The sequence below is a fragment of the Mustela nivalis genome, assembly GCF_964662115.1.
Source record: "Mustela nivalis genome assembly, chromosome: 10".
Taxonomy (NCBI): Eukaryota; Metazoa; Chordata; class Mammalia; order Carnivora; family Mustelidae; genus Mustela; species Mustela nivalis.
In genome coordinates, this window is record NC_139029.1 from 11,378,542 (window position 1) to 11,395,067 (window position 16,526).

At 51.0% G+C, this 16,526-nt stretch overlaps 1 protein-coding gene across 2 annotated transcripts in view; it reads left to right on the plus strand.

Annotated features, from left to right (window-relative positions):
* The first annotated feature begins 702 nt into the window (after positions 1-702).
* Positions 703-16,526, plus strand: part of ARHGEF10L (Rho guanine nucleotide exchange factor 10 like) — a 156,890-nt gene continuing 141,066 nt past the window's right edge. The window contains exon 1 of one of the 2 annotated variants that reach the window (XM_082685574.1): positions 703-960. The gene's annotated coding sequence lies outside the window, so the exon portion shown is untranslated. The remainder of the gene's footprint in view (positions 961-16,526) is intronic. The other variant, XM_082685569.1, reaches the window with a different exon arrangement.

Genomic DNA, 16,526 nt, shown 5'->3' on the forward strand with positions numbered 1-16,526 from the left:
CAATGCCCTGGGGCAGAATGAGGAGTGGGGCCCAGGCCAGGTTTAAGGTGAAACCCAAGCGTCCTTGTGCAATCAGCTGTCTGCGTGTATTTTGAGGGCAAAACTTTTGAGACCCATCCCTGGGTTCTCAGGGGTGCCCAGTGAGGACAGAGTAGGTATTTGTGGGTGCATGACTTTTCCTGATGACCGGGCACTAAGGATCTTAATCAATTCAGCAGATACTTGGCTACAATATGGGGGCAATTAACACAGACAGTAAGAATCCTAGCAGGCCTTTTCCACATGGGCTCATTAATTCTCACGAGAACCGATCTGATCGGGACAACTGTTGTTACTCTAGAGGAGCAAGGGGGAAACCAAGGCTCAGAGAGATGAGGTCACATGGCTGGAAGAGGCAGGGATTCAAACTTGAAATTTTTCGACTTCAAAGCATCTTTTCCACCTTCCCGGGTTAAAAGAATCCCATCCCGTGGATAAGCCTCGAACCCTCTGTTGTGCCCATGCCCTGCGCCCTGTACTGGGCTGGGGGGGGGCGGGCCGCTGTCCATGGTGCACCCTTCTGCTTGCACCCCCTTGAGGCCCCCACCCTTGTTCATCCTCCTCCTCCCTTCCCCACCCTAGCAACTTCCTGGTCCTCCCAGGCGGATGACTGATTGCCGGCCTGGCCTGGCACAGCCCTGCCCAGCCTGCTGGGCCTGACTCAGGCCAGTCCTTCCTTGGGGGCGGCTAGGGCCGCCTCCTGTCCTGCAACCCACCCGCCTGGCAGGTCTGGCAGGTGAGTGACTCACAAGCCTGAGCTCTCTGCACACCCGGCTCAGGGAGCCAGTGTACCTGACCCCTGGGCTCCTGCCTGCCCTGCCAGCTGCTGCGACAGACAGGACCCTTCCCTGCCCGTGGCACCCCACCCTCCCCTCTGCGCGTCCTTCCCCGAGGGCCGGGACTGGACCACACGGAATCCAGGTCAGATCTGGGGTTTTTATACATCTCTGTCTCTTACTGAGTTGGAGGAGGATCCTTTGGAGGTCGCGGGGTGTGTGTGGGGTTTCTGCTCTCGTTGACACCCTTGGGCTCCAGGCCCAGGGACACCCTGCTCCCTCTCGGTTGGTGGCGGGGCTCGGGGTTGCCTTGGGCCAGGCTCCGCAAGGAGAGCTCTGCTGGGAGCCTCCGTGGACACGGCCCTGACCCTGGTGGCCACCTGCGGCGCAGGTCAGGGGCATGTGGGGTGAGGAATGCAGAGGGAGCCTGGCAGGGGTGTGGGTGCGGCGGGAACTTTCCCTGACTCCCTTCTCAGGGTCACAGAGTTTGATAGTTGCTGCCTACTATGACCTTACAAGACACTCAGTTCAAGGGCATTGTTTCAAAGCTGGGGAAACTGAGGCTTGGGGCACAGGTCACATTGCGAATCGGTGGCAGAGCAGGGGCTGGAAACCTCACCCGGCTGCTTCCTCCTGGCCCAGGGTCTGTCCTTGCCCCCAGTGCCTGCTGCTGTATCTCTCCCCGCACCCTCCCCCATAGCCCTCTCCCAACTCCTCCTCTCCTGGCTGTGTCGGAGGGAGGAAGGTGCCATACACCATTTCACAGGTGGCAGCATTTTAAAGGTCACCCTGGCAGGCCTGGCAGTGAGTCCCCGACAGGTGGCTGTTCAGCCACAGCTTGACTATCTAAGCTTGCTGCTTTCCGAGACAGCCTCTTTCATCTGCAGGGCCGCCGGGGTCTGGCTACGGTGACCTAATGCTTGCCAGGTCCTTACTGAGCGCCCAGTGCTTGGCTAACAAAGCGCAGTCCCCTGGGTTAACTCATTTGGTCCTCCCTGTGCCTTGGGAGGTAAGTCTTATTATCATTGTCATTCTCATTTGTAGCGGAGGAAACAGGCACAGAGAGGTTAAGTAACTTACTCAAGATTCCACAGCTTGGAAAAGGGGAGCTTAGATTTGAGGCCAGGTAAACCCTTGGCTGCCTCACTTTCTGCCACTATGAGATGCTGAGGCTTAGCGGGGTGGGGGTCTGGGCGGCCATTTCGATGCTTGTGTGTTCCTCTGGTGGCCTCCCTGGGTCCAGTCACTGCTGAAGCTTCTGTCCTCCCCCTCATTTCGGCTCCGTGGCAGGTCACTCTGGGCCTCACGCAGCCCCCCAGTTGCAGAGTCCTGCACAAATGATTTTAGTGACTTCCGGGGTGGACCATGCAGAGGGAAGAGCAAGTGTTAAGAGCAACTGGTCGGGATTTCAGCCCCAAACACCACTGTCGTTGGGGCTTTGCCTAGAGCCCGAAAAGGGCAAGGGAGGCAGGAGGCGTGGGTGGGCGGGGCAGAGGGAGCAGGAGGGGCTGGTCCTGGGTCCCGGTCCTCCTTCCTATTATGATCTTCCAGGGGGCCTCTGCTATGCTACGCCTGGCTTTGTCTGTGGAGGGTCCTTCCTTTGGTGATTAACAGGGGCAGTGGAAGTCTGCGTCTGTTGTCCTGATGGGTCACCCACCAGCCTGGGGTGCTGGGCAGGCAGGACTGATGATCCTTGTGCTTGAGGGACAGAGGCTCAGAGAGGTGAGACAATCTGCCTAAGGCACACAGCTAACAGAGGGCAGAGTCAGGCCCTCTCTCCTGGCTCCTAACAGAGTGTGCTAACACCAGGCTGGCCTCTCCTCCTGGCTTTTCCTCTGGAGGATCCTGGTACACCCGGGACAGAAGCTTCTAAGGCAAGGCCACCTCCCCAGGGTTTGGCCCATGAATCAGGACCTCTCCAGGCTCTCCTGGGGACCACCACCTCTCTTCTGTCCCTTTGAGGGCTGGGTTCCTCTGGCAGCCGTGGCGGCAGTCCTTACCCCAGGGTCTCCTCTGTCCGTGAGACTCTGGGGTCTTCAGGGGGGTGACTGGTCTGGCCTCATTCACATCCCTACCACCCAGAAGGCAACAAGAGTCCCTGATGCCACCATCCAGCACGTCCTCTTTAGGACAGTCACGTGGGTGGGAGGTTCCCAGGCTGATTCCGTTCTGTCCTCTTCCCCTCCTCCTAGTACTAATTAATACTAATGATAATAAGGATAATAATACTAACAGCCATGTTGACGACTAGTAACACCCCCGTGACTGTGTTTCCATTTACTGGGTGCTTACCAAGTGTCCAGCTCTATGCCAGGTGTCCTGCACGCCCTAGCTCGTTTCATCCTCTGACAGCCAGCATTTCACAGATGAGAAAGCTGAGGCTCAGAGAGGTGCAGTCACTGGCCCAGGGTCACACAGCTGACCAAAGGCACGGAAGTCATCACTCAGAATGTTGAAAGCTCGCACCTCCCAAAGTCACGTGCTACGTTCCTGGCGCAGCCACGACTGGGGCCTGGCTTGGTTGCCTCTGGATTTTAAGCTCTTCTCACTCTGTGCCTCTGGGCTGGGCCGGGCTGCATGGGAACTTGAGAACTACTGGGTCTGGTTGTTCTGCCTGTCCATGCTATGGGACTTTGGACCTGCTGCTTACCCTCTTGGGGCCTGGGTCACCCCATCTGGGTGCAGGGGCTGACGGTTTCTTCCCTGTGATCTATCTGAGGGCTGCGAGTTATAGTCATAGCTGGGAATGCCTGTAAAAACCTCCTTGACATGGTCTGGACGCAGAGAATTAGCGCGGAGAGAGTAATTACCCAAGCGGCGTCGCCAGTCCCCTCTGTGCCTGGGACAGCCTTGACATTTAATCCCCACAATTAGCTTGGGATGAGGGAACTTGAGCTGAGCTCTGCAGCGCGGAAGCTGAGACTCGGGGAAGCCAAGTAGCTCGTTCAAGGTCACAGGTAGGAGATGGCGAAGCAGGGATTTGAACCTGGTCTGTTTGTGCCCCAAAGTGATCACCCATCCCCCCAACCCTGGCGAGAGACAGCTCCCTGGGGGTGGAGGTTCCCAAGCAAATTCAAGGTGGGGATACTTATGGGAGCAGGTCCCCAGGAGCTTAGCAGGTGGGTCTGAGGCAGGTGGGACGGTGCTGTCGTGGAGTGAGTTCCCAGCTGCCCTGTTCAAGCCTCCTCCCGCTTTGCCCTTCAGCGGAATGAGAGAGAACCTCCTCCCCCACCATTCCTTGTCTCAAAGACAGAGGCAGCTCTTGTTCTGAGAGGAGCAGGAAAAGAGGGAGTTCTGGCGGTGCTGGGACCTGCTCTGCAGGTAACTGTGACCTCTCCTCCCGGACCAGCCAAGCCCAGCTTGGCTCAGCCACTGGGCAGGGACTTCTGATGCCCCAGCAGAGCGAGGGAGGAAACGGGGCTAGGTAGCACCCCGACCTCCTCCCACCTCCCCATCTTACCCGATTCCCTGGGTCTTCAGAACATTGCCATAATTAAATCTGACAACCATTCATTCTATCTGATAGAAGGGCTTCCAGTGTCATGGTTTGAGATAGGCGGAGGCTGGGAAGGGGACCTTGGGCTACAGCCAAGAGGCTGCCTCTGCTCTTGTTCCATTCGTCATGCCCTGTGTGACCTTGAGCCAATCCTTTGTCCTCTCTGGGCCTCAGTTACCCGTCTGTGGATGGAGGGGGCTGGCTTGCATCATTCTTAAAGGCCCTTTCAGCTCTGAAAGTCTCTGAATCGCTCAAATGGAAGGTCCCAAGGTGCCCTCTGGGCTCTTTGCCAGCCGTCCCTCCTCCCATGGGGCCACAGGGCCCCGGAGCATAGGAATGTGGGGAGGCTCGAGCGTGCTTCTGATGCGTGGCTGACTGGCAAGGATGGGAGTGACCGCCATTAAAAACCCATTCCTATTCGGTCTGGTCCATTCTGGAATAAATCTGGGATGCCTGTGTTTGGCCAGCTGCAGAGAGAGCCCTCCCGAGGTCCTATCCACCTTGTTGTTAAGGGGGAAAACTATGGAGACGTTGGGGTCAGACTGAGTTCAAATCCCAGCCGTGTCCGTTCTGATGGGTGAACTTGGGTGCTTCACTTGGTTTCGGCTAATGCGTATGAAAGAGCAGATAATAATCTCGGACTCACGGAAGTGTTGTACAGGCTCCATGTTATCCCAGGCAGATCACTGGGCCTGGCGCACAGGAAGTGCTCAGCGAAAGGAGGTTCCCGCCTCTGACCCCAGTGCCTTCCCAATCCCCAATTTCCAACAAACTACATGGGGCTCCAGAATGGCAGGACGCCTCACTGTGCTTTCCAGAACCTCAGTGCCGTGTTCCATGTGGACAAGCAGGTGCAGCCAGGTGTGTTTTATGATGATGATGATGATGCAGTGCTTTATGGTCATTTCTTCTCCTCTTTCTTAAAATTTCTCTGGAAACTACAAAACTGGGCCACATGCCTCAGTGGCCGCTCTCTTGAGATGGCTGGGTTCTTCGTCTGTGAGTCTTGCTTCCCCCACAGGAAACTGGAAGCCCTAGGCTCTGGCCAATGCCGTGGGGGCAGGAGAGAAGCCTGCTTCCCATGGATCTCGGCTTGGAATCCAACTGGCTGGCTCTAGCCACTGATGAGAATTCACAGCATATGGGGATTGGTGGGGGAGTGTGAGATCTCTCCAATTAACTACAGAACGAGACTCCTAAAGCTTAAGGGTCCCGACGGGGGTTCCGGAATTCTGAGGTGGCACCCAGGGGTTGGCTCTGACCAGACCCCAGGGTCTGGCACAGCTCTATTCCTGGGCCCAGTCCTGGAGCCAAAGGTCAGGGAGTTTACTACACTGGGCACATTTTGTGGTTGCCCCTGATTCAGAGACCTGCGGTTTGGGGAGGGAGAAGATGAAATTCCCTGCAGAGTGGTAGTTTCTGGGAAGGGAGAACATGCTTGATCAGACAATGCGCTGCTGCTTTTGTTAAGCTGTCACAAAGCTCATCACCACATGGAGCTTCTTTTTTCCTTTCCCTAAAAATCAGTGTACTGTTCTCTGCTGTCCCTGGACTCCTGGCCAGGGAATTTTCCAGTTAGCAGAGGAACTGCATCCAGCTTCCTCCTGCTTCACTGATTGGGAGAGGTATTGTCCCCTGGTTCTTTTTTTCTTGTTTTTCAGTTGTATTCATCCATCCATCCATCATCCATCTATCCATCATTCATCATCTATCAGCTACCCATCCATCACCTATCCATCCATCCATCTATTCATCCATTCATCTATCATCCATCCATCCATCATCCATCATCCACCCATCCATCCATCCATTCATCCATTCATCCATCATCCACCCATCCATCACCTATCCATCTATCACCTATCCATCCATCCATCCATCCATTCATCCATCCATCTATTCATCCATCCATCCATCCATCCATCCACTCATCAATGACCCAGTCATCCAGCATTCATCCACCCACCCATCATCCAAGGACCCATCCATCCATCATTCATTCATCCATACGTCCATCCAGCTATACATGTGTCCATCCATCCAACCATCACCCATCATCCAACCATCTATCCATCCGTTTGTCTGTCTATCCATTCTTCTATCCATATACCCATCCATCTACCTACAGACTGTTTAATGAGCATCTACTCTGTTCCAGGCACTGTACCTGGAGATAACAGCTCTGTGCAAAACAGACATGATCCTGCAGATTGTAAGATATCAGGGGAGACAGACTATTTAACAAACAAAATAGTACTTTGTGCTCCAGACTTAAAGCCTCTGTTTATCAGTTTTCTTATGAGGTGCATGGGATGATGGCAGTGACTATTTTGTGGGATTATTGTGACAATTTGATGAGATAGTATGGGTAAAGTGTTGGCCCAGTGCCTGGCATGTAGTAAGTGCTCAATAAATGTTAGCTGTGATGATAACGATGTCCATGGCCATGATGAAGATGATGATGAAGGTCACCTACACCAGTGCCTCTGGCACTAACCAAGCACGCATAGGTATCCCTGAGCTGGGCAGCCTGGCTTTCCTTAGCAGTGGCAGAAGGCGAGGAAGGGGAGGCCCCATGCCAGATTCTCAGGGTGGGGCATTGGTGCTGCTGCTGTGCCATCTGGAGGCAGGTGATATGAGGTCTGAGGCCTTCTTAGGGGAACCTGAGCCAACCTAGCTGTCTGGCTGGTTTGCCCAGTTGGCAATTGGTTGTGAACTTTCTCAGGGCAAAATAAACCATGCCACCAGGAGCAGCAGATTGCCTGACGCCTCCATTTACCAGCTCTGGGGGATGGTGGATCAGACACTTCCCCTTTCTGAGCCTCAGTTTCCCTATCTGCAAATAAAGTTTGCAATATCGACATTGAGTCTTGTTGTGTAGATGGGAAATGGTGAAGGGCTTAGAAGGTACCCAGTAAGAAGCACCTGCCTTTGTCGTCATCCATGTATCTGGGGTGACATCCAGAGTTGTGAGCCAGGATTGTGGGACTGGGCTGATGCAGACTGAGTATCTGCCAAACCCCAAGTTGGAAGTTGTGGGGAGGGGTGGTGGGATAGAGTCAGATAGGCCTGGCATCCGTTCCTTACTTGCTGTGTGACCTTAGGTAAGCTATTTACCTCCCTGTGCCTCTGTTCCACCTGTCAAAAAGGATCTTGTTTTTTGTTTTTTAAAGATTTTATTTATTTATTTGAGAGAGAGAGTGCGAGAGGGAACACAAGTGGGGAGCGGCAAAGGGAGAGGGAGACGCAGACTCCCTGCTGAGCAGGGAGCCCAACATGGGGCTCGATCCTGGCTCTCCAGGATTAGGACCTGAGCTGAAGGCAGATGCTTAACCAACTGAACAATCCAGGTGCCCCTCAGAAAAGGGATCTTAAAAGTAGCCATTCTATAGAGCTCTTGCAAGAGTAAACAGGATCATGCATGAGGAGCACAGGTCCTCGTGTGTTGTGCATATTCAGTAAAGGGGGGTTATCATCACCAAGGGAAGGGGCTCTTTCCTTGATATGCTGGGGCTCCCTTCCAATGTGACCCATTGCAGTATGTCTCTGCTGACACTGGGTAGGTCCCAGAAGATGCTTATTTCCAGGAGGAAACCTTGGGAAATCAGGCCTTAACCTCTTAGTTTCCATGGGGCAGGACTTGAGTGATCATAATTGAGGGGCTACACGGTTATGGGGGAAGGAACACAGACTTTAGCTTTAAAACCCAGCTTCTCCACTCTCCTACTGTGTGACCGTGGTTATATCACCTAACCTCTCTGGGTCTTTTTCTTTAGTCATAAAATGACAAAGCGCCCTTCCTTGCGGGGTTTCCTGGAGGCCGAGCACACAGTGGGCCTCTGTAATGGCAATGACTTGTGCAGGCTCCTTGGAGGGCGAGGCAGTAGATGTTAATGAACGCTGGGGCTGGTCCAACAATGCAGTCTATAAAGCTCCCGCCTGCAGCTTCTGGTGCGTTGCTAATGGGAGTTTATGTGAAGGACACAGTGGGATAAGGGCCCATTGTTCTGAGTGGGGACGGTTTTATGACTCTTAGAAAGCGTCTTTCATCTGGGAGATCAGGGAGCTTATGGAACCTCCCAGCCCTGGGCGGTGAAACTGGGGGACGCTGAAGGTTTCTGGGGCTGATGCCAGGCTGCAGCCATGGCCAGGCCCTCTTGCTACAGCTGGGGCACTTGGCGGGGGCTGAGCCCACCCCCTTCCCCGAGTGTCACTGCCGCGCGTCCCTTTCCCTAGGCCCAGGACCTTCCCTCCTGGAGATCTGTCCAGCCAGGCCAGGTCTTTTGGCAAGGCTGGAGGCTCACTGTGTCCCCTTGGGGGTTCCCCGCCTGCTCTCCCTCCTCAGCAGCCAGTGCCACGTCCCTTTCAACCTTCCAGAATGGGCCTTGGGCCCTCTTTGCTGTCAGCTGACCAGCAACTTTCATGCCTGGGAACGTCGCCTGGCACCCTGAGCCTTGGATTGGGGCCGTCACCTGATGCCAGGAAGCGAAGACCTTGTCTCCTTGTCCTTTCTGGCTCCTTGGCCCGGCCCCAAACAGTGAAATCCAACCTCCCCTTGGCTCAGCAGATGGCCCCAAGCCTTCTGTCTGTTTATCCCCAGTGGAAGCGGCAGAGGCCCTGAGGAATGGATGAGGTGGAGTGCTCGTGTAGACTGGGCTGGTGCACAGGGCCCGTGGGGTCTGGGCTGATGGGCAGAGGATCACTGTGCCGACACATTTGCATTCGATGCCCGCAACCCAGTTTCTCCCAGGCTGTGACTACCTCTATCCCTCCTCTTTTCTGCTTTGGGAGGTACAAAAAGGCTAGAGCAGGATGTTGGTGGTACCTTGTGGCTTGATTGGCCCCAGAATCCCCTTCACCCTGTAGCGAGATCGTAGTCATGGGCAGTGAGCTCTGCCTGAATAGTAATCCCTCACAGCCTTCTCGGCTTTCAAGGAATATTATCCACTCGCAACTGCAACTGAGGGGGCTTGTAAGAACACACCAGGCCACTTGGATGGACATTCAAGGCTTTGTGCCTCAGTTTCCTCATCTTTAAAATGGGGTTATGTATGTGCATTTACATGTACTTTTAAGTAAGATTTTATTTATTTATTTAGAAAGCATGAGCTGGGGGTGGGGCAGGGGGGGAGGAAGAGAGAGAGAGAGAGAGAGAGAGAGAGAATGTCCAGCAGATTCCATGCTGAGCGGGGAGCCTGATGTTGGGCTGGATCACATGACCCCAAGATCATGACCTGAGCAGAAATCAATAGTCGGATGCCCAATTGACTGAGCCCATCAGGCCCTCCTAAAAGTGCCTACTTTATAAAGTTGCTATAAGGATAAAATGAGTAAGGTGTAAGGTAAGACACAGAGCCTGCTGTGGAAAGTGGTATATGAGTGTTTGCTCTTATTATCACTCTTATTTTTATTGTGAACATCTTCTAGATCTACATGTCTCTCTGCCTCACTTTTACGCTATACTCCTGAATTTCTTTCTTTTTCTTCTTCTTCTTTTTTTTTTTTTTGGCTTTCCTATGACACTTCCGGTCTCCCTGGAACCTGAGTTTGAACGTGGCTGTGGTTTGTGAAGGCTGGCGGGGGCCCTGCGCGATCTTCCGGGCTCCGTGTCCACCGTCCTTTGACTGTCTCTCACCTCGCTAAGTTCAAATTCCTGAGAGAAACGAGCTGATTGGTCGGGTTTCAGTCAGATGTTCACCGTCTCACCCAATCAGCTGTGCTGGGGAGGAGCCCGCTGCCAGGGCTCATGGGGGTGGAGGGAGGCATATCCTGGCATGTCTACCCCAGGTTCTCCCGGGGTACTATCAGAGAGGCAGAAGAACTGCAAACAGTGGTTTGGTGCTTCCCTCCCCCCCTCACCAGTCCACAGGGGCATTCCCAAGGGGTGTTTCCAAGCCATCAGGACAAGCTTTCAGAACTGCTGCTGCTGGCACTTGGTTCACAAATTATTGGCCCATTTATAATTTGAAATAGTTGTCAGTATTAAAAATCAAGGGATTCAATATAGAAATCTGGACTTTCGCCTTCTCTTTGGGGGAAAAAAAAAGAGAAAACTCTGGGGACAACGAGAATAGATATATAGCATCTACTAGAACTGGGGTGACTGTCCTCTTTACCTGATGCATGTGATTTCCAGGCCCTCAGGGGTACCCACTTTCCCTGTGGTACCCCAGTCTGGCCCCCTGGGCATGGGAGTTTGCCACCTTACTCTATATCCTGGAAATGGGAATTGCACAACGAAAAAGAAAAATTACCTAGTTCTTCAAAATTTTGGACTATGTATACGAACCCAGTTCTGTGAACAGCCCACAAATATCATCTCATTTATTTCTCTACACAACCATGAGGTTGGTATTATTACTTTCACTCCCACTATGCAGATGGTAAAACTGAGACTCTAAAAATACATGACGTGCTGAAGATTAGCACGAGCGATCTGATTCTAGAAACAACTGTAAACTGACAGACAAGCTGTGGGTATAATGTGTTTCCCTCTGAGGCATTTGAGAGGAAATGGCTATCATATTCTTTTCCTTTGGATATGTAGTGTGTATTTCCTACGGACAAGGACATGCTCCACCACAACGGAGATCCAACCATCAAAATCAGGAAATGCACACGATGCATTCCCACCATCTCATCCTCAGTCCCTGTGGAGTCTTGCCAGCTGTCCCAGTAATGGCCTTTATTTTATACTGAAAGGGTGGCATTCAGAACCACACATGGCATTTAGTTGTCCAGTCTCTGTTTTCCCTCAATCTGGAAAGGTTCCTTGGTCTTTCCTTGACTTTTGTGACCTGGGCATTGGAAGACCTTTAGAGAGATGTCTGTCAATTTCAGGTTTTTGTGACATTTGCTCAGGATTGTATGAATTGTTGTGCACCCTTGGCAGGAATCGGGTGCCATGCTGTGGTGACCTTCTCCATGCATCCCGTTGGGACACTCATGGTGTCCAAATAGCCCCCTGCTGGTCCTGAGCATGTGGGTGATGAAGTTTGAGCATGTGGGTGATGAGGTGTCTGTGAAGCTGTTCTCTTCCCCTCAGTGGTTACAAGGTATTGTGTGGGGAAGTGCTCAAGCCAGTGTAAATAGCCATTCCTAGCCTTCAGGGTACTCACTGGCTTACTACTTGTCACATCAGTATGGACTCTTGGTTTCCTATTGTATTCAACGGGATATAAACCCTCCCAATCATTATTTATTCTGATGGTCCAATTACTCGTGGTTTGGCTCATGGGAGCCTCCCTGAGCTGGTTTCTCTGTCATTGTGTGATGTTGCCATCACTTCTTGAGCAAGATATTAGGTTCTGGCCCAGTCCTAGATTACAGGCTCAGATGGTCCTTCCTCTGAAATCAGCCGTGACTCCATGAAGCTCTGGATCGCTTGAGCCGAGAATGGTATTTAGAAGCCATGATCTGGCTGCTAAGTGTGCTCATCGCTATTGGGTGTCCGTGCTCCAGGGCCTTCATGGTGGACAGAGCTAGGCGCTCACAGAGACTTCCCATTCCAGCCCAACATCATAGGGGGCCATTCGACTTTTTTCCCTTTCTGTATCTGTCATTTACTTCTCCAATGGGGGAGAATCTCAGGAATTTAAGCTTTTGACCACTGCTATACTAGCTTGATTCTCATTAATAAGAATTTGACTATTTATGATAATATAGTATCAAATAGCCTATTGAGCTAATGTCGTTAGTGGGAAGTTGAAAAATCTCTGCTAAGTAATATTGACTTGATCCTTCAAACTTTTGTGAACATAGAAGAGGCAATAGGATAATTGTTCCTACTTTGCAGGCAGTGGGACAGAGTGGAAGAGGGTGAGGATTGTTTTTAGGGTGCCACAGAGCTCTTGGGGTGGCAGAGCTCTGTATCATGACTGTGTCCAGCCCACTGAACATGACTGCCCATCCCCCTCCTGTGGGGGTTTTGGGAGAACTTTGAACCCACGTCCCCAAGACAAGGAGCTGCTCAGATTGGCCTGTCCTTGACACTCAGGCCCATGAAGTGATAGCTCAGAGAAGTCAAATTCCCTTCTTTTTTTTTTTTTTTAAAGATTTTATTTATTTGACAGAGAGAGATCACAAGTAGGCAGAGAGGCAGGCAGAGAGAGAGAGAGGAGGAAGCAGGCTCCCCGCCAAGCAGAGAGCCCGATGCGGGACTCGATCCCAGGACCCCGAGATCATGACCTGAGCCGAAGGCAGCGGCTTAACCCACTGAGCCACCCAGGCGCCCAGTCAAGTTCCCTTCTTCACCTGAGCCCCCAAACCCCCTCTGCCTGAGGCTGTGCCTTTGATCTCAGCTTGCTTCCCCACAAATGCAGGTCTTGGGGTGCGGAGGAACCTAGAAGGCTTGAAGTGGGGGTGGTTGCTCAGTGCATCCTAGACGCCTTCAAAATGACAGTCCTACAGGGGCAGGAGTATTATGGGAAGAGAGTTTCATCCATGTAAGGTAGATTGTGTCTTTCTTTCTTTCTTTCTTTTTAAAAAGACTTTATCTATTTTTCAGGGAGAGAGAGAGAGAGAGAGAGAGAGATGGAGAGCACAAGGAAGGGGAGTGGCAAGTAGAGGGAGAAGCAGGCTCTCTACTGAACAGGGGCCTGATGTGGGACTGACCCCAGGACACCCAGATCAAGACCTGAGTCGAAAGCTTAACTGACTGAGCCACTCAGGTATCCTTGTATTTGTCTTTTTTTCATCATCAAAATGGGATCCTGCCTCTCTTAGATAATAGCCTGGTTATGATTGGTTTGATGGTATACAAAATACTAAGGACTGACCACTTCCTGCATGTTGTCCATTCATACTGCCTGGGTGAGTGTGGTATCTGGGCTTGGAAAGTCTGCTTTCCTATCTACCTACTTCCTTTTCCACTATGGGGTGGGGCTGGTGGAAGGGGGCCTGGGTTGGAACCAGAGGCTGGAGACCTGTGTTCCCATCCTGACTTTGCCATCAGCTTGCTAGGCAACCTCGGGCAAGACACTTAGCCTCTCTGGCCAGCGGAAAATACCACCCCTGTCTTCCCTTCCTCCCTCCTTCCCTTTTCCCCAGGTCAGCGGTGGAAACAAGGCAGAATAGGATTCTAGCCCCATCCAGATGTATCATTAATGGATATGCTTACACAATAAATCCTGCACCCACCAGAATATTCAGCAAGTGGGAAATTCTGGTTAATTGAATGTTCTGGGGTGTGGCAACGTTCCCAGAAATCCTTTTTGTTCCTGTTGTGGCCATTGAAAACCATTTACTCATCTACTTAGCAAATATTTGTCTCGTGCCTGTGCTCTACCAGGCTCTGTCCCAGGCTGTGGGGAGGCACCGTGGATGAGACAGCAGAGTCCCAGACCGCAAGGACTCACAGTCCAGGAGGAGACGTGCACAAAGGCAGTGGACCTTTGAACACCTCAGGGCTTCGGGGCACTGACCCCTTTCACAGTAGAAAATCCACATACAACTTTTAAAAAATTAACATAATGTATTATTTGTTTCAGGGGTTCAGGTCTGTGATTCATCAGTCTTACACACTTCACAGCACTCCCCATAGCACACACCTTCCCCAGTGTCCATCACCCAGCCACCCCCAACAACTTTTTATTTTATTTTAATTTATTTTATTTTATTTTATTTGTTTTAAAAAATTATTTTTATAAACATATAATGTATTATTCGCCCCAGGGGTACAGGTCTATGAATCGTTAGGCTTACACATTTCACTGCACTCACCATAGCACATACCCTTCCCAATGTCCATAACACAGCCACCCTCTCCCTACCTCCCCACTCCCCAGTAACCCTCAGTTTGTTTTGTGAGATTAAGAGTCTCTTATGGTTTATCTCCCTCCTGATCCCATCTTGTTTCATTTTTTCCTTCCCTATCCCTGACAACCCTCCTGCCCTGCCTCTCAACTTCCTCATATCAGGGAGATCAGATGATAATTGTCTTTCTCTGATTGACTTATTTCGCTCAGCATAATACCCTCTGGTTCCATCCACATCGTTGCAAATGGCAAGATTTCATTTCTTTTGATGGCTGCATAGTATTTCATTGTGTATATATCTCACATCTTCTTTATTCATTCATCTGTTGATGGACATCTAGGCTCTTTCTGCAGTTTGGCTATTGTGGGCCTTGCTGCTACAAACATTCAGGTGCACGTGCCCCTTGGGATCCCTACATTTGTATCTTTAGGGTAAATACCCAGTAGTGTGATTGCTGGGTCGTAGGGTAGCCCTATTTTCAACTTTTTGAGGAACCTCTATACTGTTTTCCAGAGTGGCTGCACCAGCTTGCATCCCCACCAACAGAGTAGGAGGGTTTCCCTTTCTCCGCATCCTTGCCAGCATCTGTTGTTTCCTGACTTGTTAATTTTAGCCATTCTGACTGGTGTGAGGTGATATCTCATTGTGGTTTTGATTTGTATTTCTCTGATGCCAAGTGATGTGGAACACTTTTTCATGTGTCTATTGGCCATCTGGATGTCTTCTTTTTAGAAATGTCTGGTTATGTCTTCTGCCCATTTCTTGATTGGATTATTTGCTCTTTGGGTGTTGAGTTTGATAAGTTCTTTATAGATTTTGGATACTAGCCCTTTATCTAATATGTTATTTACAAATATCTTCTTCCATTCTGTCAATTGTCTTTTGGTTTTGCTGACTGTTTCTTTTGCTGTGCAAAAGCTTTTGATCTCTCTCTTTTTTAAAAGGTTTTATTTATTTATTTGACACACACACACACACACACACACACACACACACACACTGGTCACAAGTAGGCAGAGGCAGGCAGAGAAAGGAAGGAGGAAGCAGGCTTCTTGCAGAGCAGAGAGCCTGATGTGGGCTGGATCCCAGGACCCTGAGATCATGACCTGAGCCAAAGGCAGGGACTTAATCCACTGAGCCACCCAGGAGCCCCCAAAAGCTTTTGATCTTGATGAAGTCCCAATAGTTCGTTTTTGCCCTTGCTTCCCTTACCTTTGGCAATGTCTCTAGGAAGAAGTTGCTGCGGCTAAGGTCAAAGAGGTTGCTGCCTGTGTTCTCCTCAAGGATTTTGATGGCTTCCGGTCTCACACTGAGATCTTTCATCCATTTTGAGTCTATTTTTGTGTGTGGTGTAAGGAAATGGTCCAGTTTCATTCTTTTGCATGTGGCTGTCCGATTTTCCCATCATTTAACAACTTTTTTTAAAAAAGGATTTTATTGGGAGGAGTCAAGATGGCGGAGAAGTAGCAAGCTGAGACTGCTTCAGCTAGCCGGAGATCAGCTAGATAGCTTATCTAAAGATTGTAAAAAAGGATTTTATTTATTTGAGAGAGAGTGAGCAAGAGAGAGCATGAGGGAGAGGAGAAGCAGACTCCTCTGGGATCATGACGTGAGGTGAAGGCAGATGCTTAACGGACTGAGCCACCCAGGTGCCCCCCCACATACAACTTTTGGCTCCCCCAAATGTAACTGTTAACAGCCTACGGTTGACCGGAAGGAAGCCTTACCAATGACATGGACAGTCGATTAACATATTTGGTACACTATATGGATTATATACTGTGTTCTTATAATTACATAGGCTAGAGAAAAGAAAATGTAATTGGGAAAATCATAAGGAAGAGAAAATACATTTTTGCTGAAAAAAATCCATGTATGGGGCGCCTGGGTGGCTCAGTGGGTTAAGCCGCTGCCTTCGGCTCAGGTCATGATCTCGGGGTCCTGGGATCGAGTCCCATGTCGGGCTCTCTGCTCAGCAGGGAGCCTGCTTCCCTTCCTCTCTCTCTGCCTGCCTCTCTGTCTACTTGTGATCTCTCTCTATCAAATAAATAAATAAAATCTTAAAAAAAAATCCATGTATAAGTAAACCTACCCAGTTCAAACCTGTCTTTTTCCAAGGTCAACTGTACACCACACCACATGGTAGGAAGGATGCCCTGAGGACTGGTGGGTGCTGTGGGAGGCCCCGGGGTCCAGTCTGGGGGCCCTAGAGAAGAGATCCTTGACCTTGAGAAGGTGTTAGCCAGTGACAGCCTCAGAAAGCATTAGCCACTGTGTCTGGGGGGGAAGGAGCAGTCGTGGCATTCCAGGCGGCGGGAATAGCATGGGCAAAGGAAAGCCCCACGGACCTTGAGTTGTGTGTGTGGGGCTGAGACCGTGAAGCCGGGGAGGTGAGAGAGAGGGGTCTGTGTGAGGTGGTGGAGATGGCGGAGAGCCGCGATGTAAAAAGGTGAGGGCTG